This window comes from Peromyscus eremicus, unplaced genomic scaffold (assembly GCF_949786415.1).
Source record: "Peromyscus eremicus unplaced genomic scaffold, PerEre_H2_v1 PerEre#2#unplaced_70, whole genome shotgun sequence".
Lineage (NCBI taxonomy): Eukaryota > Metazoa > Chordata > Mammalia > Rodentia > Cricetidae > Peromyscus > Peromyscus eremicus.
In genome coordinates this window covers 179,321-199,137 of record NW_026734311.1, presented here as the reverse complement: position 1 = coordinate 199,137, position 19,817 = coordinate 179,321, and the positions used below count along the sequence as shown (strand labels likewise).

Here is a 19,817-nt window from a genome sequence, read left to right as displayed (position 1 = left end):
ACCTGAGCTCGTGCTGAAGAATGAAGCCCTAAAAGGCTTCCCTACATGCCAACCTGTCCTTCCCCTACATCCCATAGATGGCCATGAGAACTCTTATACACTGAGCCTCTCAGGCACTGCTTATGGCTTCTCACAGTACTAGAACACAATAATGCCAGGTGTACACACACACACACACACACACACACACACACACACACACACACAGAGACATCACAGTTCTAGGACTTCAGATAGTGCCCTGTTATTTTCAGAGCCTTCTCTAAGTATTTTTCCTGCTGAGATGATGCCTGGACATGTGAGTGCAGGACAAGAGGCTTTCCGACATTTGACCCTGGGAGTTCTCCCTGGGTTTAAGGCAAAGGGAGCTAGGCAAGAGAACACAAGAAGGAGTATGCGGCCTGCATGTATCCTGCATGACACAGAGGAGGCTTGTCAGGGGAGGCAGGGACCATGAAACCTGGCCACCATGGTACCTAAGTTCTGCCTGGCCTCTTTGTGAGCACACCAATGTCGATGCTTCTACTGGGATACACTTTGAGCCAGCACACTGCCTTACTGGATACACACAACCAGTCTGCATAGGATGAGGATGGGGGGGCGGGGCTGGCACACCACATGTAGGGATCAGGGGATGGGGCTCTGTAGCAGGAATCTTTTCTGACTAGTCCTAGTCCCTGAATTCCACCTGAAGCACAGCTCAAAGGGAAACCCTGTCAAAGGAACAAAAGGCAAGCCAGAGAGAAGGCCTGGCAGCCAGAGAGGAGAGAGATGTCAGGAGGAGTTAAATGGATGACAGACATTTGGCCAAGGCGGCTAGCAACCAGGCCTGAGACCCTGAGCACCTCCCAGAGATGCAGGGCAGACTTTGTGTGGTCTCCGGAAGTGAGCTGTGGATACTGCTGGGGAGGTTCAGACAAAAGCTAGGGGGTCCCTGCGTGGCCTTGTGCACCACGGTAAGGGCAGGCGGGACGGCACACGGGTAGGAAATTTGCCAAAAATGACCATGATGCAGCCCAGACTGCACAATCCCCTGCGGAGAGGTCCTCTCCTGCTCCCAGACATGGCGGCCACAGAACCCAGGAGGCTGTGCTTCCCTGAACCCCAAGCCAGCCACGTGTCGCCCGCCCAGAGCCGGTCATCTGGACCCTGCTTCCTCCTCCAGCTCTCCTGGGTCATGGAGCGGGCCAGAGAACCACTTTGGTCCTGGGGGACCCAGGCGGGAGCCCTTCCCTAGGCGGCATGCCTCCATTTCCCGGGTAGCACAGGGACCTGCTGGCGGAATTGCCAAACTGAATCCGCGGGATGGCAGCAGGGCACCGAGAATGCCAAGGGCCAAGGACGAAGGGTGCTCTCTCTCTCCGCCCTTCACAAAGCAAAAAAAAAAAAAAAGCCAAAGCTCCAAGATGGAGGACAACCATCTAGGCTAGGACTGGACAGACATGCCACTCTAGGGCTGCTGCTAGGGATTCAGTGGTGTGCAGAAGGTGAGGGTGTGGTGTGTAGATGGGGGTAACAGACTTTAACTGGTTCCTCCATTGTAACCTCCATGCACTGCACTTCCCTGACACACTCGGCTTTGTGCTAGCCCCTGAAGGCCCTGCCTGAGGGTATGGTGGGGTGCAGGGAGAGAGGGCAGGTGGTGGAGGGTGTCATGGAGGGGGCCAAGTGGGGAGTGTGTGGATGTGGGGGCAGGCTCACTTGAGAGTCTGAGCCACACCCTAAGGAAGTCCTCCACAAACCACATCTGAACTATAGGGGAGGAGCCAAACAAACATAATAATTGGGTTGGGGTTCTGGGGCAGAGCATCGCCCCCTAGCTGCCAAATCAGGGTATTCTAACAGCTGCATCCCTGCCCTAGCCCAGCCTTCAGCCCAGACACACAGACATACACACAGACACACACACACACACACACACACACACACACACACACACACAGCAGCTTTCAGAGATCCAGTGGCTGTCTACATGACTCCACCCACCAGGGTGACCAGTACAGCTTCCAGCATGGCCTTGGGTCTGCTGACCCAAGCTTCCAGGTCAAGGTGGCCCGGCAAGAGGAGCCTCCAAGGCTGTACCTGGTTCTTCTAAGGCAGTAGGATGGAAGGTGTTGCACCAAGGGAGACGACCACCCAACTCAATGGGACCCTAGACCCAGCTCGGGCTTCCCACCTTGCAGAAGGCCGCTCCAGGATGGACACAAGGCAAAAGGGCAGGCAGCTGTGTATGCTTGTAAGGGATGCAGAGTCAGCGGCCTTAGTCCCGTGTCCCAAATCCGATGGTCTAATACTAAGATGGGAGAAGAAGGACTTCCTTCCAAAACCTTGGCCTTGGTAGTGATGAGCGTTCAGATGGATGCTGCCCCACATCATGCGAAGCAGGGACCATAAGGCCCGGGACATCCACAACCTTGCCTCAACAGGCAGGGCGTCCAGGTCCCTGAGGTGAAGACAAGAACACATCAAAAGAAGAAACATTGCACCCACCTGCCCTCTTGCCCTACCAAACCCTGGGCCCAGGCCCCCACCTTAACCGTCTCCTAGGCAGCACCAGGCAACCATTCTGACCTACGTCCACCTCTGTCACAATCTCTCTCCTCTGCACAGCCCTCCACCTCTCATCCCTAACGTCCCACCTCCCGACCCTACCCTACACCAACTACCAGGCACCACTCAGAAAACTTCTCTTTCCGTTCTCTAACTTCCCCAAGACCCTGTCAGGCATGGAACTCTCTGTATCCTCTGTGGACACCCACCTACCTGTGGCAGGGCCTAGGAACACACAGGACTCGGCTCTCTCAACAGATTCCAAGTGGACCGAGGACAGGTAACATAGAATCTGAGGGACAAGAAGCAATTCTCACCCTTAACACCAAAATGCCTACAGCACACACCCACCCTGTGTGTCCTTATGGATTTCCCTAAACATTCCAGGTGTCCTCACACAAATTTCTCTCCACGGGCCCAGACCCATGAAACAGAAAAAAGTTTCCAGGGACAGAGTGGGTCTGCCCACCAGCCTGCATGAAAAAAAAAAAAAAAACACCAACAAACTAGAGAACACCCAACACCCCACAGGCAGATTCTCATTTGCTCTCGCCTTACTTTCTCTCTCTCTCATTTATCTATCCTCCTCTACCACAACCTCCACCTCTATCTCTGTCTTTCTCTGTCCCTCGCTCCTATGTACAGTCCCATCCCTGGTATCCAGGTTAGCTAGGCCATGTTCAGTAGGGAAATGCTTTTCACTCCTCAACAGGAAGCCTTCCTTCAATGAGCACTGAAAGTCTCCAGAGGCTCTCCTCCACACTGATGACATCTTCCATGATGAAGCCTAGAAGAAAATCACTCTCCCTGCCACCTGGAGACAAGCCTGTCTATGCTCTTCCAAATCTCCCTCTCTACAAAGCTTCCTGGAGACTTTTGCTGTGGCTTAAAAGGGAGCTTCCTGGTGATGGGGGTGGGTGTGGAGGACCTGACTTCATGGACCTGCCTGTCAGGCCACTTTAAAGGACGGTACTGCCACCTTCCCAATGGTTCCTACACAATGCTCTTACCAACCACGCTCTGGCATGCCCCTGAGCCCTAATCCACACACACGAAGCACCACTCCAAACCTTGTACTCACCTGAGCTGGATCTGAAGGATGGAGCCCTAAAAGGCTTCCCTACACGCAAACCTGTCCTTCCTCTACATCCCAGAGCTGACGACCATAACTCGTACATACTGTGCCTCTCAGGCACTGCTATGACTTCTCTCAGTACTGGGCCACAATAATCCCAGCTATACACACACACACACACACACACACACACACACACACACACACACACACATACACAAAAGCGCTCCTGCATGCTTAGTAGTTGTAGGACTCCAGATAGTGCCCTCTGTTAATTTCAGAGCCTTCTCTAAGTATTCTTCCTGTTGAGATGATGTCTGGACATGAGAATGCAGGACAAGGGGCTTTTGGACCTTTGATGGTGGGAGTTCTTCCTGGGTTTAATGCAAATGAAGCTAGGCAGGAGAAGACAGGACTATGTGTGTCCTGAATGACACAGAGGAGGCTTGTCAGGGGAAGCACGGGCAGTGAAACCTGGCCACTATGGTACCTAAGTCCTGCCTGGCCTCTTTGTGAGCACCCCTGAGTCCAAACCCTGTTCTGGATGCTTCTACTGGAATTCACCTTGAGCCACCACACTGCCACACTGGGTATGAACAATCAGGTTGAATAGGATGATGATTGGGGAGTTGAGGGTTCCAGATCCCTTACAGGGATCTGGGGATGTGGCTCTGGAGCTGGAACCTTTTCTAACAGGTCCCAGTGCCTAAATTCAACCTGTGGCACAACTCAAGAGAAAATCCAGTTGTAAAAGAAACAATAGGCAAGCCAGAGAGATGTCCAGGCAGCCAGAGAGGAGAGGGGATGGCAGGAGGAGATAAATGGATGACAGACATTTGGCCAAGGTGGCTAGCACCCAGGCCTGAGACCCTGAGCACCTCCCAGAGATGCAGGGCAGAGTTTGTGTGGTCTCCGGAAGTGAGCTGTGGATACTGCTAGGGAGGCTCAGACAAAAGCTAGGGGGTCCCGGGGTGGCCTTGTTCACCACCGTAAGGGCAGGCTGGCTGGCATGGAGGCAGGAAAATTTCCACACAACCACCCCCATGCAGCCCAGGCTGCACAATCCCCTGAGGAGAGGTCCTCTCCTGGTCCCAGACATGGCGGCCACAGGACCCGGGAGGCTGTGCTTCTGTGAACCCCAAGCCAGCCACGTGTCGCCAGCCCGGAGCCGGTCATCTGGACCCTACTTCCTCCTCCAGCTCTCCTGGGTCATGGAGTGGGCCAGAGAACCGCTTTGGTCCTGGGGGACCCAGGCAGGAGCCCTTCCCTAGGCAGCACGCCTCCATACCCAGGGTAGCACAGGGACCTGCTGGCGGAATTGGCAAACTGAATCCGCGGGATGGCAGCAGGGCACCGAGAATGACAAGGGCCAAGGGCGAAGGGTGCTCTCTCTCCGCCATTCACAAAGCAAAAAAAAAAAAAAAGCCAAAGCTCCAAGATGGAGGACAACCATCTAGGCTAGGACTGGACAGACATGCCACTCTAGGGCTGCTGCTAGGGATTCAGTGGTGTGCAGAAGGTGAGGGTGTGGTGTGTAGATGGGGGTAACAGACTTTAACTGGTTCCTCCATGGTAACCTCCATGCACTGCACTTCCCTGACACACTCGGCTTTGTGCTAGCCCCTGAAGGCCCTGCCTGAGGGTATGGTGGGGTGCAGGGAGAGAGGGCAGGTGGTGGAGGGTGTTATGGAGGGGGCCAAGTGGGGAGTGTGTGGATGTGGGGGCAGGCTCACTTGAGAGTCTGAGCCACACCCTAAGGAAGTCCTCCACAAACCACATCTGGACTATAGGGGAGGAGCCAAAGAAACATAATAATGGGGTTGGGGTTCAGGGGCAGAGCATCGCCCCCTAGCTGTTAAACCAGGGTATTCTAACAGCTGCATCCCTGCCCTAGCCCAGCCTTCACCCCAGACACACAGACACACACAGACACACACACAGACACACACACACACACACACACACACACACACACACACACACACACACAGCAGCTTTCAGAGATCCAGTGGCTGTCTACATGACTCCACCCACCAGGGTGACCAGTACAGCTTCCAGCATGGCCTTGGGTCTGCTGACCCAAGCTTCCAGGTCAAGGTGGCCCAGCAAGAGGGGCCTCCAAGGCTGTACCCGGTTCTTCTAAGGCAGTGGGATGGAAGGTGTTACACCAAGGGAGACGACCACCCAACTCAATGGGACCCTAGACCCAGCTCGGGCTTCCCACCTTGCAGAAGGCCGCTCCAGGATGGACACGAGGCAAAAGGGCAGGCAGCTGTGTATGCTTGTAAGGGATGCAGAGTCAGCGGCCTTAGTCCCGTGTCCCAAATCCGATGGTCTAATACTAAGATGGGAGAAGAAAGACTTCCTTCCAAAACCTTGGCCTTGGTAGTGATGAGCGTTCAGATGGATGCTGCCCCACATCATGCGAAGCAGGGACCATAAGGCCCGGGACATCCACAACCTTGCCTCAACAGGCAGGGCGTCCAGGTCCCTGAGGTGAAGACAAGAACACATCAAAAGAAGAAACATTGCACCCACCTGCCCTCTTGCCCTACCAAACCCTGGGCCCAGGCCCCCACTTTAACCGTCTCCTAGGCAGCACCAGGCAACCATTCTGACCTAAGTCCACCTCTGTCACAATCCCTCTCCTCTGCACAGCCTTCCACCTCCCACCCCTAACCTCCCGCTTCCCCACCCTACCCCACACAAACTACCTGGCACCATTCAGGAAACTTCTCTTTCTGTTCTCTAACATCCCCAAAACCTGTAAGGCAAGAAAATCTCTATATCCTCTTGGACACCCACCTACCTGTGGCAGGGCCTAGGTACACACAGGACTCATCTCTCTCAAGAGATTCAAGTGGACCGAGGACAGGCAACATAGAAGCTGAGGGACAAGAAGCAATTCTCACTCTTAACATCACGATGCCTGCAGCACCCACCCACCCTGTCTGTCCTTATGGATTTCCCACAACATTCCAGGTGTCCTCACACAAAATTCCCTCCAGGGGCCCAGACCCATGGAACAGAAAAATGTGTCCATAGACAGAGTGGGTCTGCCCAACAGCCTGCATGAAAATAACACCAACAATCACGAAAACACCCAACACCCCACAGGCAGATTCTCATTTGCTCTCCCTCCCTCTCTCTTGCTGTCACCCCCCTCTCTCATTTATCTATCCTCCTCCACCTCCACCTCCACCTCTATCTCTGTCTTTCTCTGTCCCTCACTCCTATGTACAGTCCCATCCCTGGTATCCACGGTTGCTAGGCCATGTTCAGCTGGTGGGAGTGGAGGCCCTGAATTCCTAGACCTGCCTGACAGGCTACTCCAAACGACAGTCCTGCCACCTTTCTGATGGTTCCTACACAATGCTCTCATCCACGATGCCCTGGTACCCCCCTGAGCCCCAAACTACACACAGGATGCACCACTTCAAACCTTGTGCTCACCTGAGCTGCAGCTGAAGGAAAGAGCCCTAAAAGACTTCCCCTACATGCAAACCGGTCCTTCCCCTACGTCCCCAAGCTGACCACCACAACTCTTACATACTGAGCCTCTCAGGCACTGCTATGACTTCTCTCAGGACTAGGCCACAATAATCCCAGGTATACATGCACACACACACACACACACACACACACACACACACACACACACACAAAAAAAAAAGCGCTCCTGCATGCTTAGCAGTTCTAGGACTCCAGATAGTGCCCTCTGTTAATTTCAGAGCCTTCTCTAAGTATTCTTCCTGCTGAGATGATGTCTGGACATGTGAGTTCAGGACAAGAGGTTTTCGACTTTCACTCTGGGGGTTCTCCCCGGGTATAAGATAAGTCCAGCTAGGCAGGAGAAGACAGGACTATGTGTGTCCTGCATGAAACAGAGGAGGCTTTTCAGGGGAGGCAGGAGCCATAAAACCTGCCCACTATGTTACCTAAAGTCCTGCCTGGCCTCTTTGTGAGCACACCTGAGTCCAAACCCTGTTCTGCCTGCTTCTACTGGAATTCACCTTGAGCCACCACACTGCCATACTGGGTACGAACAATCAGGTTGGATAGGATGATGATGGAGGGTTGAGGGGTCCAGACCCCTTACAGGGATCTGGTGATGTGGCTCTAGAGCTGGAACTTTTCTAACAGGTCCCAGTCCCTGAATTCCACCTGTAGCACAGCTCAAGAGAAAAGCCAGGTGTAAAAGAAACAAAATGCAAGATAGAGAGAAGGCCTGGCAGCCAGAGAGGAGAGGGGATGTAAAGAAGGGAGTTAAATGGATGACAGACATTTGGGCACAGGGGCTAGCAACCAGGCCTGAGACCCTGAGCACCTCCCAGAGAAGCAGGGCAGAGTTTGTGTGGTCTCCGGAAGTGAGCTGTGGATACTGCTAGGGAGGCTCAGACAAAAGCTAGGGGGTCCCGGGGTGGCCTTGTGCACCATGGTACGGGTAGGCGAGCTGGCACGCAGGCAGGAAAAGTTCCACACAACCACCCCAATGCAGCCCAGGCTGCACAATCCCCTGTGGAGAGGTCCTTTCCTGCTCCCAGACATGGCTGGTCACCTGGACCCTGCTTTCTCCTCCAGCTGTCCTGGGTCACGGAGCAGGCAAGAGAACCTCTTTGGTCCTAGGGGACCCAGGCGGGAGCCCTTCCATAGCCAGACCACCTCCATTTCCAGGGAAGCTCAGGGACTTGCTGGCGGAATCGGCAAACTGAAAATTCGTGATGGCAGCAGTGCACCGAGAATGCCAAGGGCCAAGAGCAAAGGGTGCTCTCCCTCCGCCCTACAGAAAGCAAAAAAAAGCCAAAGCTCCAAGATGGAAGCCATTTATCTAGGCTAGGACTGTCCAGACATTGTGCTCTAGGGCTGCTGCTAGGGATCCGAGGGTGTGCAGAATGTGAGGGTGTGGTGTGTAGATGGGGGTCACAGACCTTAAGTGGTTCCTCCATTTTAACCTTTAAGCACTGCACTTTCCCTGACATACTTGGCTTTGTGCCAGCCCCTAAAGACCCTGCCTGTGGGTATGGTGGGTTGTGGGGAGAAGGGACTGTTGGTGTAGGTTGTCATGGAGGGGGCCATGGGGAGAGTGTGTGGATTTGGGAGCAGGCGCATTTGAGAGCCTGAGCCAGACCCTAAGGGAGTCCTCCACAAACCACATCTGGATTCTAGGGGAGGAGCCTCACAAACATACTCATGGGGTTGGGGTTCAGGATCGTAGCCCCCAGCAGCCAAACCAAGGTATTCTCACAGCTGCATCTCTGCCCCTTTCCAGCCATCACCCAAGAAACACACACACACACACACAAACACACACACACATACACACACACACAGCTGCTTTTAGAGATTCAGCAGCTGTCTACATGACTCGACCCACCAGAGTGACCCTTACAACTCCTTGGGTCTACTGACCCAAGCTTCCAGGTCAAGGGTCCAGCAAAGAAGGGGCATCCCAGGCTGACCCCGGACTTGCTAGAGCAGTGGGGTGGTGGTGTCCCAGAACCAAGAGCACACGGGAAATTGTGTCACCAGGGGAGACTACCGCCCAACTCAATGGGACCCTAGGCCCAGCACCAGGTTCCCACCTGGCAGAAAGCCGCTCCCGGATGGACACAAGGGAAAAGGGAAGGCAGCTGTGTACACTGGTCACGACTCCAGGGTGGGGGGCCTGAGCTTCGTGTCCCATGGTCCGATGGTCTAATATTGAGATAGGTGAGGAGAAGGGCTTCCTTCCAAAACCTTGGCCTCCAAGGTGAAGTGCATGCAGGTGGATGCTGCCCCACATCACCAGGAGCAGGGACCACTGGAGGTCGGGGACATCCACAACCTCGCTTCAACAGGCAGGCCAGCCAGGGCCCTGAGGTGGAGACAAGGACACATCAAAAGAAGAAACATTGCACCCACCTGCCCTCTTGCCTACCAAACCCTGGGCTCAGGCCCCTACCTTAACTGTCTCCTGGGCAGCACCAGGCAACCATTCTGACCTACCTCTAGCTCTGTCACAATCCCTCTCCCCTGCACAGTCCTCCACCTCCCACCCCTAACCTCCCACCTTCCGACCCTACCCTACACCAACTACCAGGCACCACTCAGGAAACTTCTCTTTCCGTTCTCTAACTTCCCCAAGACGCTGTCAGGCATGGAACTCTCTGTATCCCCTGTGGACACCCACCTACCTGTGGCAGGGCCTAGGCACACACAGGATTCAGCTCTCTCAAGAGATTCAAGTGCACCGAGGACAGGCAACATAAAAGCTGAGGGACAAGAAGCAATTCTCACTCTTAACACCAGGATACCTGCAGCACCCACCCACCCTGTCTGTCCTTATGGATTTCCCTAAACATTCCAGGTGTCCTCACCAAAATTCCCTCCAGGGGCCAAGACCCATGGAACAGAAAAAAGTGTTCATAGACAGAGTGGGTCTGCCCACCAGCCTGCATGAAAAAAAAACACCAACAATCACGAAAACACCCAACATCTCACGGGCAGATTCTCATTTGCTCTCGCCTTACTTTCCTTCTCTCATTTAGCTATCCTCCTCTACCTCCAACTCCACCTCTATCTCTGTCTTTCTCTAGGCCTCACTCCTATGTACAGTCCCATCCCTGGTATCCAGGGTAGCTAGGCCATGTTCAGTTGAGAAATGCTTTGCACTCCCAACAGGAAGTCTTCCTTCAATGAGCAGTGAAAGTCTCCAGAGGTCCTCCTCCACACTGCTGACATATTCCATGATGGAGCCTAGAAGAAAATCACTCTCCCTGCCACCTGGAGACAAGCCTGTCTATGCTCTTCCAAATCTCCCTCTCCACAAAACCTCCTGGAGACATTTGATGAGGCTAAAAAGGGAGCTTCCTGCTGCTGGGGGTGGAGGCCCTGACTTCCTAGACCTGCCTGGCAGGCCACTCTAAAGGATGGTCCTGTCACCTTTCCGATGGTTCCTACACAATGCTCTCATCCACCATTCCCTGGCACGTCCATGAGACCCAAACCACAGAGACAATGCACCAGTCTAAACCTTGTGCTCACCTGAGCTGGAGCTGAAGGATGGAGCCCTAAAAGGCTTCCCTACATGCCAACCTGTCCTTCACATTCAACCCTGGCCTGACTATCATAACTCTTAAATACTGTGCCTGTCAGGCACTGCTTATGGACGCTCACAGGATTAGGCCACAACAAACTCAGGCACACACAAACAACCAGTACACATACACACACACACACACACACACACACACACACACACACACACAGAGCAGTTCTAGGACTGCAGATAGTGTCCTCTGTTAAATCCAGAACCTTCTTTAAGTGTTCTTCCTGCTGAGATAATGTCTGGACAGGGCAGTGTAGGACAAGTGGCTTTGTTAACTTTATCCTGGGAGTTCTCCTTGGGTTTAAGGCAAATGGAGCTAGGCAGGAGAACACAGGAAGGAGTATTTGGACTGCTTGTGTCTTGCATCGCAGAAGGGAGGCTTGTCAGGGGAGGTAGGGGCTGTGAAACCTGGCCTCCATGGCACCTAAGTCCTGCGTGGCCTCTTTGTGAGCACCACTGAGTCCAAAACCTGCTCTGGATGCTTCTACCAGGATTCACCTTGAGCCACCACACTGCCTTACTGGGTAAACACAACCAGCTTCCATAAGATGATAATGGGGCGGGAGGAGCTTTCAGACCTCTTGTAGGGATCTGCGGATGTGACTCTGGAGCAGGAACATTTTGAGACAGGTCCCAGTCCCTGTATTCCACCTGTAGCACAGCTCAAGTGGAAAGCTATTTGTAAAAGGAACAAAAGGGAAGCCAGAGAGAAGGACTGGCAGTCAGAGAGGAGAGGGGATGTCAGGAGAAGTTAAACGGATGACAGACATTTGGCCAAGCTGCCTAGCAACCAGGCCTGAGACCCTGAGCACCTCCCAGAGATGCAGGGCAGAGTTTGTGTGGTCTCCGGAAGTGAGCTGTGGATACTGCTAGGGAGGCTCAGACAAAAGCTAGGGGGTCCCGGGGTGGCCTTGTGCACCACCTTAAGGGCAGGCGGGCTGGCACGGAGGCAGGAAAAGTTCCACACCACCACCCCCATGCAGCCAAGGCTGCACAATCCCCTGTGGAGAGGTCCTCTCCTGCTCCCAGTCATGGCGGCCACAGGACCCGGGAGGTTGTGCTTCCGTGACCTGCAAGCCAAGCCTCGTAGTGCCCGCCCGGAGCTGGTCACCTGGACCCTGCTTCCTCTTCCAGCTCACCTGGGTCATGGAGCTGACAAGAGAACAGCTTTGGTCCTGGGGACCCAGATCAGAGCCCTTCCCTAAGCCGCTGGCCTCCATTTCCGGGGAAGCACAGGGACCTGCTGGCGGAATCGGCAAACTGAATCTGCGTGATGGCAGCAGTGCACCGAAAATGCCAAGGGCCAAGGCAGAAGGGTTCTCTCCCTCTGCTCTCTGCAAAGCAAAAAAAAAAAATAAAATTAAAAAAAAAAAAAACAGAAAACAAAAAACAAAAAACAAAGCTGTGCTACAAAGCTCCAAGATGGAGGCCAACCATCTAGGCTAGGACTGGCCAGACAGGGGCTATAGGGAGGCTGCTAGGGATCCGAGGGTGTTCAGGGGGTAAGGGTGTGGTGTGTAGAATGGGGTCACAGACCTTAACTGGTTCCTCCATTGGTTCCTCCATGCACTGCACTGCCCTGAGACACTGGGCTTTGTTCTACCACCTGAAGACCCTGCCTGAGGGTATGGTGGGGTGAGGGGAGAGGGAGCTGGTGGTGGAGGGTGTCATGGAAGGGGCCAAGCGAGGTGTGTGTGGATGTGGGAGCAGGCACACTTGAGAGCTTGCCCCAGACCCTAAGGGAGTCCTCCACAAACCACATCTGGATTCTAGGGGAGGAGCCTCAGGAACATACTCATGGGGTTGGGGACCAGGGGCTCAGCCTCGCCCCCTAGCTGCCAAGCCAAGGTATTCTCACAGCTGCATTTCTGCCCTTGCCTGCTCTCACCCCAAACACACAAACACACGCACACAAAGACACAGACACAGACACACACACACACACACACACACACACACACACACACACACAAAGCAGCTTTCAGAGTTCCAGCAGTTTTCTACATGAATCCACCCACCAGGGTGACCAGTACAGCTGCCAGGATGGCCTTCGGTATTCTGGCCCACCCTTCCAGGTCAAGCCGGCCACCCAAAAAGGGGCCTCCCAGGCTGACTCTTGTCCTGCTAGGGCAGTGCCTTGGATGTGACCCAGAACCCTGAGCACAAGGGAAGATTTCAAACCAAGTGAGACGACCACCCAACTCCATAAGACGCTAGGTCCAGCACGGAAGTCCCACCTGGCAGAAGGCCGATCCCGGATGAACACAAGGCAAAAGAGCAGGCAGCTGTGTGCACTGGACAAGACTCCAGGGTCGGGGGCCTGAGTCCCGTGTCCCATGCTCCGATGGTCTGATATTGAGATACGAGAAGAGAAGGGCTTCCTTCCAAAACCTTGGCCTCCATGGTGAAGTGAATTCAGGTGGATGCTGTCCCATATCAACAGAAGCAGGGACCACTGGGGGCCCGGGACGTCTACAACCTCACCTCAACAGGCAGGCCAGCCAGGGCCCTGAGGTGGAGACAAGGACACATCAAACGAAGAAATATGGCACTCACCTGTCCTCTTGCCTACCAAACCCTGGGCCCAGGCCCCCACCTTAACCGTCTCCTAGGCAGCACCAGGCAACCATTGTGACCTACTTCCAGCTCTGTCACAATCCCTCTCCCCTGCACAGTCCTCCACCTCCCACCCCTAACCTCCCACCTTCCGACCCTACCCTACACCAACTACCAGGCACCACTCAGGAAACTTCTCTTTCCGTTCTCTAACTTCCCCAAGACCCTGTCAGGCATGGAACTCTCTGTATCCTCTATGGACACCCACCTACCTGTGGCAGGGCCTAGGCACACACAGGACTCAGCTCTCTCAACAGATTCAAGTGGACCAAGGACAGGTAACATCAAAGCTGAGGGACAAGAAGCAATTCTCACTCTTAACTCCAGGATGCCTGCAGCACCCACCCACCCTGTGTGTCCTTATGGATTTCCCTAAACATTCCAGGTGTCCTCACACAAAATTCTCTCCAGGGGCACAGATCCATGGAACAGAAAAAAGTGTCCATAGACAGAGTGAGTCTGCCCACCAGCCTGCATGAAAAACAGCCAAAAACTAGAGAACACCCAACACCCCACAAGCAGATTCTCATTTGCTCTCCCACACTCTCTCACCCTGTCCCTCCCCCCTCTCTCTCCCTGTCGCCCCCCCTCTCATTTATCTATCCTCCTCTACCTCCACCTCCACCTCTATCTCTGTCTCCCTCTGTCCCTGTCTCCCATGTACAGTCCCATCCCAGGTATCCAAGGTAGCTAGGCCATGTTCATTTGGGAAATGCTTTGTATTCCCCAACGGGAAGCCTTCCTTCCATGAGCACTGAAAGTCTCCAGAAGGCATCCTCCACACTGCGGACATCTTCTTGATGGAGCCTAGGAGGAAATCACTCTCCCTGCCACCTGGAGACAAGCTTGTCTATGGTCTTCCAACTCTCCATCTCTACAAAGCCTCCTGGAGACATTTGGTGAGGCTAAAAGGGGAGCTTCCTGGTGCAGGGGGTGAGGTTGGAGGCCCTGACTTCCTAGACCTGCCTGGCAGGCCACTCCGAAGGACAGTCCTGCCACCTACCCGATGGTTCTGACACAATGCTCTCAGCCACCATGCCCCGGCACACCCCTGAGCCCCAAACCACACACAGGATGCACCACTGAAAACCTTGTGCTCACCAGAACTGGAGCTGAACGATGGAGCCTTAGAAGGCTCCACTACATGCCAACCTGTCCTTCCCTCAACCCTGGCCTGACCACCATAACTCTTACATACTGTGCCTCTCAGGCACTGCTTATGGACACTCACAGGATTAGGCCACAACAAAACCAGGAACACACAAACACCCAATACACACACACACACACACACACACACACACACACACACACAGAGCAGTTCTAGGTCTACAGATAGTGTCCTCTGTTAATATCAGAGCCTTCTTTAAGTGTTCCTCCTGCTGAAATGATGTCTGGACAGGGCAGTGCAGGACAACGGGCTTTTTGAACTTGACCCTGGGAGTTCTCCCTGGGTTTAAGGCAAAGGGAGCTAGGCAGGAGAACACAAGAAGGAGTATGCGGCCTGCATGTATCCTGCATGACACAGAGCAGGCTTGTCAGGGGAGGCAGGGACCATGAAACCTGGCCACCATGGTACCTAAGTTCTTCCTGGCCTCTTTGTGAGCACCCCTGAGTCCAAACCCTGGTCTGGATGCTTCTACTAGGATTCCCCTTGAGCCACCACACTGCCTTGAGCACTTGGATCACTGGGTAAACACAACCAGCTTGCATAGGATGATGATGCAAGGGGGGGGGGACCTCGCAGACCACTTGTAGGATTCTGGGGTTTTGCTTTGGAGGGGGAACCTTTTCTGACAGGTTCCAGTCCCTGAATTCCACCTGTAGCACAGCTCAAGGGCAAGCCCTGTCAAAGGAACCAAAGGCAATCCAGAGAGAAGGCCTGGCAGCCAGAAAGGAGAGGGGCTTTCAGGAGAAGTTAAATGGATGACAGACATTTGGCCACAGTGGCTAGCACCAGACCTGAGACCCTGAGCACCTCCCAGAGATGCTGGGCAGAGTTTGTGTGGTTTCTCAAAGTGAGCTGTGGATACTGCTAGGGAGGCTCAGACAAAAGATGGGCGGTCCTGCGTGGCCTGGTGCACCACGGTAAGGGCAGGCAGGCAGGCACACAGGATGTTTCCCCAAAACAACCATGATGCAGCCCAGGCTGCACAATCCCCTGCGGAGAGGTCCTCTGCTGCTGCCAGACATGGCGGCCCCAGGACCTGGGAGGCTGTGCTCTTGCCACCGGCAAGCCAAGTTTCGTGGCCCCCACCCGGAGCTGGTCACCTGGACCCTGCTTCCTCCTCCAGCTCTCCTGAATCAAGGAGCGGGCAAGAGAACCTCTTTGGTGCTGGGAGACCCAGTCGGAGCCCTTCCCTAGCCAGCCCGCCCCCAATTACAGGGAAGCACAGGGACTTGGTGGCGGAATCGGCAAACTGAATCCGCGTGATGGCAGCAGTGCACCAAGAATGCCAAGGGTCAAGGACGACAGGTGTTCTCCCTCTGCCCTTCGCACAGCAAAAAAAAAAAATTAAAAATTGAAAAAAGCCAGAGATCTCCTCCCAAGCTCCAAGATGGAGGCCAACCATGTAGGCCGGGACTGGACAGACATGAGGCTCTAGTGCTGCTGCTAGGGACCCCAGGTTGATCAGCAAGTGGGGGTGCGTGGGCAGATTGCGGTTACAAACCTTAACAGGTTCCTCCATGCCCTGCACTGCCCTGAGACACTCGGCTTTGGGCGCTTACCAGCCCAGAAGACCCCGCCTGAGAGTATCATGTGGTACCTGGAGAGGGGCCAGGTGGTGGAGGGTGTGATGGAGGGAGCCAAGTGGGGAGTATGTGGATGTGGGCATAGAAGCTCTTGAGAGCCCGCACCAGACCCTAAGGGAATCCTCCACAAACCACATGCCAATCTGGACTATAGGGGAGGAGCCTCAGAAACATACTCATGGATTTGGGGACCAAGGGCTGAGCGTCGCCCCCTAGCTGCCAAACCAGGGTATTCTCACAGCTGCATGCTGCCCTTGCCCCGCTAGAACTCCAAACACACACATACACACACACACACACACACACACACACACACACACACACACACACGAGTAGCTTTCAGAGATCCAGCCACTGTCTACATGATTCCACCCACCAGAGTGACCAGTACAGCTGCCAGGATCGCCTTGGGTCTGCTAACCCAAGCATCCAGGTCAAGGCTCCAGCCAAGAGGGGCCTCCCAGGCTGATTCTATTCCTTCTGGGGGCAGTGGGGTGGTGATGTCCCAGAACCCAGAGCACAGAAAAGGTGTCACACCAAGGGAGACGTCCAACCAACTGAATGGGGCCCTAGGCCCACCCCCAAGCTTCCCACCTGGCAAAAGGCTGCTCCCTGATGGACACAGGGCAAAAGGACATGCAGCTGTGGGCACTAGTCGGGGCTCCAGGATAGGGGGACTGAGTCCTGTATCGTCCCATATCCCATGGTCCCATTGACTAATATATAATGGGAGAGGAAAATGGCTTACTTCCAAAACCTTGGTCTTGGAAGTGATGTGCATTCAGATGGATGTGCCCCACACCATCCACAGCAGGGACCACAAGGGGCCAGGGACATGCACGACCTCGCCTAAACAGGCCGACCGTCCAGGTACCTGAGGTGGAGACAAGGACACATCAAAAGAAGAAACATTGCACCCACCTGCCCTCTTGCCTACCAAACCCTGGGCTCAGGCCCCCACCTTAACCGTCTCCTAGGCAGCACCAGGCAACCATTCTGACCTACCTCCAGCTCTGTCACAATCCCTCTCCCCTGCACAGTCCTCCACCTCCCACCCCTAACCTCCCACCTCCCCACCCTACCCTACACCAACTACCAGGCACCACTCAGGAAACTTCTCTTTCCGATCTCTAACTTCCCCAAGACCCTGTCAGGCGTGGAACTCTCTGTATCCTCTATGGACACCCACCTACCTGTGGCAGGGCCTAGGCACACACAGGACTCAGCTCTCTCAACAGATTCAAGTGGACCGAGGACAGGTAACATCAAGGCTGAGGGACAAGAAGCAATTCTCACTCTTAACTCCAGGATGCCTGCAGCACCCACCCACCCTGTCTGTCCTTATGGATGTCCCACAACATTCCAGGTGTCCTACAAAAAATTCCCTCCAGGGGCCCAGACCCATGGAACAGAAAAAAGTGTCCATAGACAGAGTGGGTCTCCCCACCAGCCTGCATGAAAAACAGCCACAAACTAGAGAACACCCAACACCCCACAAGCAGATTCTCATTTGCTCTCCCACACTCTCTCACCCTGTCCCTCCCCCCTCTCTCTCCCTGTCGCCCCCCAAACCCTCTCATTTATCTATCCTCCTCTACCTCCACCTCCACCTCTATCTCTGTCTCCCTCTATCCCTGTCTCCCATGTACAGTCCCATCCCTGGTATCCAAGGTAGCTAGGCCATGTTCATTTGGGAAATGCTTTGTATTCCCCAACGGGAAGCCTTCCTTCCATGAGCACTGAAAGTCTCCAGAAGCCATCCTCCACACTGCTGACATCTTCTTGATGGAGCCTAGAAGGAAATCACTCTCCCTGCCACCTGGAGACAAGCTTGTCTATGGTCTTCCAACTCTCCATCTCTACAAAGCCTCCTGGAGACATTTGGTGAGGCTAAAAGGGGAGCTTCCTGGTGCAGGGGGTGAGGTTGGAGGCCCTGACTTCCTAGACCTGCCTGGCAGGCCACTCCGAAGGACAGTCCTGCCACCTACCCGATGGTTCTGACACAATGCTCTCAGCCACCATGCCCCGGCACACCCCTGAGCCCCAAACCACACACAGGATGCACCACTGAAAACCTTGTGCTCACCAGAACTGGAGCTGAACGATGGAGCCTTAGAAGGCTCCACTACATGCCAACCTGTCCTTCCCTCAACCCTGGCCTGACCACCATAACTCTTACATACTGTGCCTCTCAGGCACTGCTTATGGACACTCACAGGATTAGGCCACAACAAAACCAGGAACCCAATACACACACACACACACACACACACACACACACACACAAACAGAGAGAGCAGTTCTAGGACTGCAGATAGTGTCCTCTGTTAATTTCAGAACCTTCTTTAAGTGTTCTTCCTGCTGAGATAATGTCTGGACAGGGCAGTGTAGGACAAGTGGCTTTGTTAACTTTATCCTGGGAGTTCTCCTTGGGTTTAAGGCAAAGGGAGCTAGGCAGGAGAACACAGGAAGGAGTATTTGGACTGCATGTGTCTTGCATCCCAGAAGGGAGGCTTGTCAGGGGAGGTAGGGGCTGTGAAACCTGGCCTCCATGTCACCTAAGTCCTGCATGGCCTCTTTGTGAGCACCCCTGAGTCCAAAACCTGTTCTGGATGCTTCTACTGGGATTCACCTTGAGCCACCACACTGCCTTACTGGGTAAACACAACCAGCTTCCATAGGATGATAATGGGGCGGGGGGAGCTTTCAGACCCCTTGTAGGGATCTGAGGATGTGACTCTGGAGCAGGAACATTTTGAGACAGGTCCCAGTCCCTGAATTCCACCTGTAGCACAGCTCAAGTGGAAAGCTATTTGTAAAAGAAACTAAAGGGAAGCCAGAGAGAAGGCCTGGCAGCCAGAGAGGAGAGGGGATGGCAGGAGGATATAAATGGATGACAGACATTTGGCCACAGTGGCTAGCAACCGGGCCTGAGACCCTGAGCACCTCCCAGAGATGCAGGGCAGAGTTTGTGTGGTCTCCGGAAGTGAGCTGTGGATACTGCTAGGGAGGCTCAGACAAAAGCTAGGGGGTCCTGGGGTGGCCTTGTGCACCACGGTAAGGGCAGGCGGGCCAGCACAGAGTAGGAAATTTCCCCACAAGGACCCCCATGCAGTCCAGGCTGCACAATCCCCTGTGGAGAGGTCCTCTCCTGCTGCCAGACATGGCGGCCACAGGACCCGGGAGGCTGTGCTTCCATGACCTGCCAGCCAAGCCTCGTAGTGCTCGCCCAGAGCTGGTCACCTGGACCCTGCTTCCTCTTCCAGCTCACCTGGGTCATGGAGCTGACAAGAGAACCGCTTTGGTCCTGGGTACCCAGGTCAGAGCCCTTCCCTAAGCCGCTGGCCTCCACTTCTGGGAAGCACAGGGACCTGCTGATGGAATCGGCAAACTGAATCCGGGTGATGGCAGCAGTGCACCGAAAATGCCAAGGGCCAAGGCAGAAGGGTTCTCTCCCTCCGCTCTTTGCAAAGCAAAAAAAAAAAACAACATTAAAACAACAACAAAAAAAAACAAAAAAAAGAAAAAAAAAAAGAAAAAAAAAACAAAGCTGGGCTACAAAGCTCCAAGATGGAGGGCAACCATCTAGGCTAGGACTGGCCAGACATGGGCCTGTAGGGAGGCTGCTAGGGATCAGAGGGTGTTCAGGGGGTAAGGGTGTGGTGTGTAGAATGGGGTCACAGAACTTAACTGGTTCCTCCATTGGTTCCTCCATGCACTGCACTGCCCTGAGAC

At 54.3% G+C, this 19,817-nt stretch overlaps 1 long non-coding RNA gene across 1 annotated transcript in view; it reads right to left on the bottom strand.

Moving 5' to 3' along the window:
• Positions 1-6,433: 6,433 nt before the first annotated feature.
• The window catches only part of LOC131901287 (uncharacterized), a 180,242-nt gene continuing 166,858 nt past the window's right edge, over positions 6,434-19,817 (bottom strand). The window contains exon 3 of the long non-coding RNA XR_009376457.1: positions 6,434-6,512. This is a non-coding gene — a long non-coding RNA (uncharacterized LOC131901287). The remainder of the gene's footprint in view (positions 6,513-19,817) is intronic.